The 8467-nt window shown below is 55.6% G+C and overlaps 1 long non-coding RNA gene across 1 annotated transcript; it reads right to left on the bottom strand.

Annotated features, from left to right (window-relative positions):
- Nucleotides 1–891: 891 nt before the first annotated feature.
- On the bottom strand, nt 892–3653 carry LOC120976514 (uncharacterized). The gene is made up of 2 exons (XR_005772104.2): nt 2924–3653; nt 892–2815 (listed from the first exon to the last, which is right to left on the bottom strand). It is a non-coding gene; the product is annotated as an uncharacterized lncRNA (long non-coding RNA).
- Between the last annotated feature and the right edge of the window lie 4814 nt (nt 3654–8467).

The raw sequence follows: 8467 nt of genomic DNA, 5'->3' as shown, positions 1-8467 counted from the left end.
GCAATAATCTCTTGCCTAGTGAGGAGACCGAAGATGAGGAGGGGTTGGAGACTATGGACACTGTAGAGCCTCTAATGCTGGAGGGCACTGTCTCGTGTTTTGCCGACCCTACGGTCATGAAGGGTGATGGGGAGAAGCCCAAGCGACCCTGGAAAAGAAAATTTTATCCTACTTCGGCGGTCCGTAGAAGTGCTAGGGTTAAGCTTAAGAAAAATTTCCATGATGACTTATGAAAGGAATCTCTTGGAATAGCAGAGGTCTAGCTGACTTGGCTAAATGTAGGTTCTTGGCTGAGACAACGATAGAGCAGCATTTAGATTTTATTGCGCTTTTGGAAACACGATGAGATAATTTTACCTCAGAGTTCCTTGGAACTCTATCCGGAGGAATTGATTTTGATTGGCACGTCTTACCTCCTAGAGGAAGGTCCGGTGGGATATTACTAGGGGTTCGCTGTGAAACACTTGAGGTGCTTAACATGGTTCGGGGAGATTTTGCGGTCAAGTTTCGGGTGAGATCAAAATTGGATGGTCCGATGGTCTCTTGTGGCTGTGTATGGGGCAGCACAACCTGTACTGAAACCAGATTTTCTAGCCGACTTAGTGCGGATATGTGGAGATGAAACTTTGCCAATCTTAGTCGATGGAGACTTTAATATCATTTGGAGGAGAGATGAAAAGAACAATGACAATTTTTATGGACGTTGGTCTATGATGTTCAACATGATTATCGAGAGTCTTAATTTGAGAGAAATTGAGCTCACCCGTAGACAATTTACATGGGCCAATTTGTTGCCCACTCCGACTTATGAGAAGTTGGATAGGGTACTGTGGCACCCCGGCTCAGAGAAACCGGAACGCCCCGTATTCCAGCCCAGAGATCGAGGAGAAGTCTCTGGAATACGTCACTGCTTGACATAGAACAATTCATCTCTTATTACAAGAATAAAAATTACACGGGTCTGATGTTACAAAGAAGCACATCAGCACGGCGACACTACGCCTGCGATACTATACTTGCTCTATGCTAGTAGTGAAACAACTCGTAACAGCGGAATACTTCTAGCAGCGGAACAACGACGAAGGTGGTGAACTCCACTCCGCAGGGACTCTGGCTGGGACACGATCTAGCTCGCACGCACGGCAACCTTGACCAGCAATCAAGCAAACATGGCATCACCTGCAATCTGGCATGACACGCCAGGTCAGTACATTGAATGTACTTGCAAGCTCACAACAACCATAAACATCAAGGCAAGGCAATAACATAGCATTAAGCAGGTTAATTAAATTAACACCTATCATGATACGCCGGCAACTACTAAGCATGGTATGAAACTGATACAATACTGATAAATCACCATCTCAGATCTCCATAACCATATCTCTCTTGGCTAACCGGCCAAGCAATATACCATCTCGACCACCTCGTGATTAAAACCAAATGGTGATCTTTCCGGCGATCACAACCATGACCAACACTTGGTCTCCAACATCATCATCAACATCCTGCCATTCTGTACTGCTCAAAATATCAACATATATATATCACAAATAAGTCATTCCGTCATGTGAGTGTTGATCGAACGGTGGGACCTAATACGGATGCGACTATCGATAGATTAAATACACTCTGCAGAGGTAGCGCACTGTACCCACACCACGGAACCCATGGCCTCGCACTCCCATTCGGGTGGACCAACGGCGTTCCGACAAAACCGATCTACTGCCATGACACTCTCCCGGCCACTCCGACTCACTCCCCACTGGGCTAGTCCTGGGTGGCCCCGTGTCTACCAAAGACACCAACGGCCACCGTCGTGGCCAAAACAATAAACGGTCCCACACAGGGATAACCCGGGTACAACAACAACAACGGGCACACAAGGTTATGTCTGCTTACCGGGCCAGGGTACGCACGCCCATAACCTTCCCTAGTTGGAGGCACCGGCAAGAGGCACGACAATAGACCGCATTAGGGCCTTCCCAAAAAGGCAAATGTGGTTGCACTGGAGAAAGCCCGGTTCGGCGGCACCTGACCAACTTAATGACAGAATTTATCCCCAAAAATATAATTGTGGTAACTGATACTCCGATATCAACTATCAAACTATAATCCAAATCATAGCAATATCCAACAAATAATTCAAGCATAATATCATCATCTCAAAATACTCCAAGGGTAGCGCAACACTACTGTCATGATGGATCCGAAAACAATAATCCTACTAGTCCAATAACAAGAATAAAGCTATTCGGCTAAGATCCACATGTAAACATCATTTCCGAAAATAATACTCCAAGCAACAGAACATCAACTAGCATCATGAAAATAATCATACTAACCACTAATAATCCAAAGGCAGCATGATATCCAAAGTAATACTCCAAAATATAATAACAGATACCATCATGGAAATAATAATAATACCAACCACTAATAATCCAAAGGCAGCATGATATCCAAAGTAATACTCCAAAATATAATAACAGATACCATCATGGAAATAATAATAATACCAACCACTAATAATCCAATGGCAACATGATACTCATCAACTACAAACATAAATCCTAGTAATCCAAACAATAGCATTGCAACAACAAGATCAACATAATACTCCGAGAAAATGACATGCACAAAGTCATGTAGCTAAAGCAATATTTTAAACAAGTTCAAATAGATTAAACCATGTCACTGCATTACAGTGATGCAAATGGAGGGTGTGGCTTGCCTGGGGTGGAAGAAATCACCGGGAGAAAGTGCGAGAAACTCGCGGAAAGGATCGCCGAAAAACATACTCTCTCGGAGGGGGCTGAATAAGGGCAGGGGCAAAATGGTCATTTTCAGAATGTCAAAACATGGTGAAAATGATTCCATCAGAACGGGCTCGATGAAACGAAGAAGTGGGCTTTGGAATCACCTGATTTGGAGTTGGGAGTAAAAAGATATGAATGTTTTCCTGGCAGGGACCTATTTGTAAAGAAATCATCACAAACAGGCCCTCGGCTAGAAAAACAAAACGTGCAATCCAGAGAATACGCTTTCATTGAAGTGAAAACGCATTTCTGACTGCAGAACACCAGAGTACGCTTTCATCGCAAGAAAACGTATTTCTAGAATACCGCTTCCACTTATCCACCTCAGCGGTGGTGGGGTCAGCGGGGTGTGCGGCTGACGGGTGGGACCGCGAGGCCCACCGGCCAGCTGGCAGGGAGGGGACGGGGCCTTCTTCTCCTTCCCGACGCCGCCCGCGATGCAGAGAGAAGAGCTCGACGCCGGCAATGACCCGGGCAGCTTCGGCAGTCCCCGGCCAAGCCGAGGCCACCGACGGGCGCGGGAGGACCGGCCGCACCCGTCCCCAAGGTCAGACGGCACCGGAGAGGGGCGGGGCGACCGCGAGGAGAGGGGAACAGAGGCGGCTCCGGTGGCGGTTGAACTTGAAGACGGAGCCTTCTGCTACTCCGGCGAGGGGGCGAGGGGTGGAGGAGGTGCACCGAGGAGTGGGGAATAGGATGGTGGCAGCAGAATGGAGTGAGGGGGTTCGGCTCATCCGAATTTAGCCTGTGGGCTGAGGCGACCACGGCGGCGATGGGCTGCGAAGAGAGCTCTTTGAGCTCGGGAGAGTGATTGGGGAGGGAGCTGGAGATGAGGTGAGGTCGATTGTGAGCTCGAGAGGCCTCGGGGGTGGCTTATATAGCCGAGGGGAGGGGGAGCCGCGCTGGCGTCGCCGCGGACGCGTGTGTTGAATAATCTAGCTGTCAGGTTAGCTGTCAGTTTCAGTTAGTTAGTCAGATTTTTCTGTTAGCATTCAGTTAGACGGACTAGCCGGATCCTGCCCACGTTTTGTGTGAGGCCAGCAGCTCAACACGCCCTGGTATCGTGGGATGGCACGATCGCGTCCGTGGGGGCGTGGCTGAAGCCACGATCGCATTTGCTTCTTGTATAAGTTCAGAGATAATCAAGAAAAGCAGTAACACTTTGCACTGCACAAAACTCTCTCTCGTTCACGTTCTCGCCTGAACTCTGCAGCTCGCACGGCTGCGGAACAATTGGCATTAGAGCCGGTTTGATCCGGGGACCATGGCCACCGACTCACCCCCTCCAGCGGCTCGGGGCGCTGACACCGGCGATCGGTCGTACACTCCTCCGCGCATGAGGCGTGGGAGGAGCTCGACGCGATGCAACGGCCGGGAGATCATCGTCCAGGAGCGCCTGGTGCGCGAGCCCGGCGGCACGGGCCCCCCGCCCATGCTCACGGCGACGAACTACATCGAGTGGGCGCTTGTCATGCAGGTCCAGATGGAGGCCGCGGCGCTCTGGGTCGCGGTCGAAGGGAAGGAGACAGCCACCTTCCGCGACGACAAGTACGCCATGGCCGCCATCCTCCGTGGCCTGCCGCCTGAGATGGTCGGGTCCATCATCGTCAAGCGATCGGCGAAGGAGGCCTGGGAGGCCATCCGCGCCCTGCGGGTGGGCACGAGCCGGGTACGCGAGGCCACCGCTCAGAAGCTTCGAAAGGACTTCGAAAACCTCGCCTTCAAGGAGGGCGAGACCATCGACGCGTTCACCATGCGCGCCACCGCCCTCGTCAACAACTTGCGCACGCTCGGCGACACCGTCGACGACGAGAAGGTTGTCCGTAAGTTCCTCCGCGTCATTCCAAAGAAGTACTCCCAGGTCGCCATTGCCATCGAGACCCTCCTCGACGTCAGCACGCTGTCGCTTGAGGAGGTGACTGGGCGCTTTCGCTCGGTTGAGGAGCGCCTGGAAGAAGAAGATAGCGCGGGAGGAACTCGCCTGCTCCTCACTGAGGAGGAGTGGGAAGCGCGGTGCAAGCAGCGCGGCGAGGGCCAGTCCAGCAATGGGCAGCAGAAGGGCAAGCACCGGAACCGTGGTGGGCGCGGACAGCAGAAGGGCAAGAACCAGGCCGGCGCGCCGCCCCGCAACGGCGACCGCGTGACCACTAGCGACGACAAGTGCCGCTACTGCAACAAGAACGGGCACTGGGCGCGTGACTGCCGCAAGAAGCAGCGCGACGAGGCCAACATCGCACGGGTGGATGAGGAAGAAGGAGAGGGGAGCCTCCTGATGGCGCACATCGTCTTCCTCGGCTCCGACCCCGACCACGACAAGGAAGGCGGCCAGGTCTTCCTCGACGAGCAGAACGCCAACGTCACCATCGGCGATGCAGCGGCACGGCGCGACAACCTGTGGTACATCAACACGGCAGCATCGAACCACATGACCGGCGACCACGACGCCTTCTTCGAGTTGAACACCGGCATCACGGGGCGCGTTCATTTCGGCGATGGCTCCGCAGTTGAGATATGCGGGCGCGGCACCGTCCTCTTCGTCACGAAAGACGGACGTCATCGAGCACTCACCCAGGTCTACTTCATCCCCAAGCTGCAGAACAACATCATTTCTGTAGGTCAACTCGATGAGGTGGGCTGCGAGGTGTCGATCCACGACGGTCTGCTTCGGGTCCGGGACAGAAGTGGCAAGCTGATCGCGCGCGTTGCCCGTAGCGGCAACCGCCTGTACAAGCTCCCAACCATGCTCGCCAAGCCGGTCTGCATGACCGCTCGCGTCGATCAGGTGGCCTGGACGTGGCACGAGAGGTACGGTCACCTCAATTTCGACGCGCTCCGCAAGCTGGCGTCGTCGGACATGGTGCGCGGGCTCCCTTCAATCCAGCACGTGGATCAGGGGTGTGACGGCTGTCTGCTCGGCAAACAGCGTCGCGCATCGTTCCCACAAGCAGCGAGCCACCGCGCCGGTGACCGCCTCGACCGGGTGCATGGTGACCTGTGCGGCCCAATCTCGCCGGCCACACACGGCGGGAAGCGGCACTTCCTTCTCCTCGTCGACGACATGAGTCGTTACATGTGGCTTGTGCTGCTGCGCTCGAAGGACGAAGCTGCAGCCGCGATCAAGAACTTCCAGGCCACCGTAGAGACGGAGACCGGCCGCAAGCTCCGCACACTGCGCACGGACAGAGGTGGTGAGTTCACTTCGGTGGAATTCGCCGCTTATTGTGCAGGAGAAGGGACGCAACGACACCTCACTGCCCCATACTCGCCCCAGCAGAACGGGGTAGTCGAGAGGAGGAACCAAACCATCGTGGCCATGGCACGGTGCTTGCTCAAGGCGAGGCGCGTGCCGAACGAGTTTTGGGGGGAGGCAGTCACCACGGCTGTGCTCCTACTCAACTGCTCGCCCATGCAGGCTCTCGATGGACGCACGCCGTATGAGGCTTGGCACGACACGAAACTGGCGGTGCACTTCTTCAGAACTTTCGGCTGCATCGCCTACACCAAGGTCACCTGCCCACATGCGGCCAAACTCGACGACCGCAGCACAAAAGCTGTCTTCCTCGGCTACGAGGCGGGCACAAAGGCGTACAGGCTCTTCGACCCGGTGGCCAAGCGCGTCATCATCTCGAGGGACGTCGTCTTCGACGAAACGGCAAGCTGGAACTGGGAAGGAAACGGCGGCGACGGCAGCTTCACCGTCGAGCACGTCTTCACCATGCCGTGTCAGAGTGACACGGGCACTGCTCGCCACGCCGCTAATGTTGGAAGTACGAGCCCTGGAGGAGCTAGCTCATCGCTAGTACGTGCTGGCAGCGTGTCGCCCGACACGGACAGCGCACCGCCTGCCGACTCGCCTGCCGTCGAGGAGCCGGACACGGCTGTTTCATCGCCAGAGAACGCCGCTGAAGCGGCGAAGCGATGTGTCGCCGCCCCTGCCCAGCAGGTGCCACCGCTCCATCAGATGACGACACGCGCACGGGACGGCATCGTTCAGCCGAACTCTCGCCTACAGGACTATGTTCTAGCGATGGAGCACGGCGAGCTGCATCTCGGGGCGTGCGAGGAGCCTACCACGTTTACAGAAGCGGAGCCGCATGAGAGTTGGAGGATCGCCATGCTCGATGAGATGCGGGCGATCGAGGAGAACGACACTTGGTACCTCACCGATCTGCCTGCAGGTAAACGCCCGGTTGGCCTCAAATGGGTGTTCAAAGTGAAGAAAGTCTCCAACGGCAATGTCGTCAAGCACAAGGCCAGGCTCGTGGCGAAGGGTTTCGTCCAACGCGCCGGCATCGACTTCGATGAGGTTTTTGCTCCGGTCGCACGGTTGGACTCCGTCAGGGTTCTGCTGTCGATCGCGGCGCACGAGTCCTGGGAGGTCCACCACCTCGACGTCAAGATGGCGTTCCTGAACGGCGATCTGGAGGAGGAGGTCTACGTCGCGCAGCCCCCAGGCTTCTCCCACGCCGGCGGCGAGCACATGGTGTTGCGGCTTCGCAAAGCTCTCTACGGGCTGCGTCAGGCTCCACGCGCATGGAACATCAAGCTGGACACCACGCTGTCTGAACTTGGGTTCACACGCACTCTGTCAGAGCATGCGGTGTATCACCGCGGCACCGGCGACGATCGGCTGCTGCTCGGAGTGTACGTCGACGACCTCATCATCACCGGGGCCAGCACCACCGCCATCGACATGTTCAAGGAGGAGATGACTCGTCGCTTCCAGATGAGCGATCTCGGCCTCCTCACCTACTACCTCGGGCTGGAGGTACGCCAGCGCCCCAGCGTGATCACCGTGTGCCAAGCGGCATATGCCACCAAGCTGCTGGAGCGTGCCGGGATGTCGGACTTCAAGACAGTCCATGTCCCCATGGAGCCACGCCTGCGCCTGAGCAGGGAGAGCTCGACGCCACCGACGGACTCCCACCTCTACCGCAAGGTGGTGGGTAGTCTGCGCTACTTAGTTCACACGCGTCCGGACATCTCATTCGCTGTGGGCTACGTCAGTCGCTTCCTCGAGTCGCCGACGACGGAGCACATGAGTGCTGTCAAGCACATTCTCCGTTACATCGCCGGGACGATCCACTTCGGCTGCCGCTTCACTAACAAAGGAGGATGCACTCTCATTGGGTACAGCGACGCCGACCACGCCAGGGACGTCGATGATCGAAAGAGCACTTCTGGCTTCATCTTCTTCCTCGGCTCAAGCCCGGTGAGTTGGCAATCGCAGAAGCAAAAGGTTGTTGCCTTGTCTTCGTGCGAGGCCGAGTACGTTGCCGGCGCCACCGCAGCCTGCCAGGGTGTTTGGCTGAGCCGGTTGCTCGCCGATCTGCTCGGGAAGGAAGCTGCACCAACCACTCTTCTTGTGGACAATCTGTCTACAATCCAACTCTGCAAGAGCCCAGTGTTCCACGGGCGAAGCAAGCACATCGAGACGCGCTACCACTTCATCAGGGAGAGCGTCGAGAACGGCAAGATCGTCGTGGAGTACGTGAACACCGACGATCAGCTCGCTGATATTCTGACCAAATCGCTCGGGCGAGTCAGGTTCCAGGCTATGCGCGAGAGGATCGGGATCGTCGACACCAGGAACATCTAGATTAGGAGGAGATTGTTGAATAATCTAGCTGTCAGGTTAGCTGCCAGTT

Source organism: Aegilops tauschii, chromosome 3 (assembly GCF_002575655.3).
Source record: "Aegilops tauschii subsp. strangulata cultivar AL8/78 chromosome 3, Aet v6.0, whole genome shotgun sequence".
Taxonomy (NCBI): Eukaryota; Viridiplantae; Streptophyta; class Magnoliopsida; order Poales; family Poaceae; genus Aegilops; species Aegilops tauschii.
Note: the sequence above shows the minus strand (reverse complement) of the source record. Positions and strands in the feature narration are given on the sequence as shown.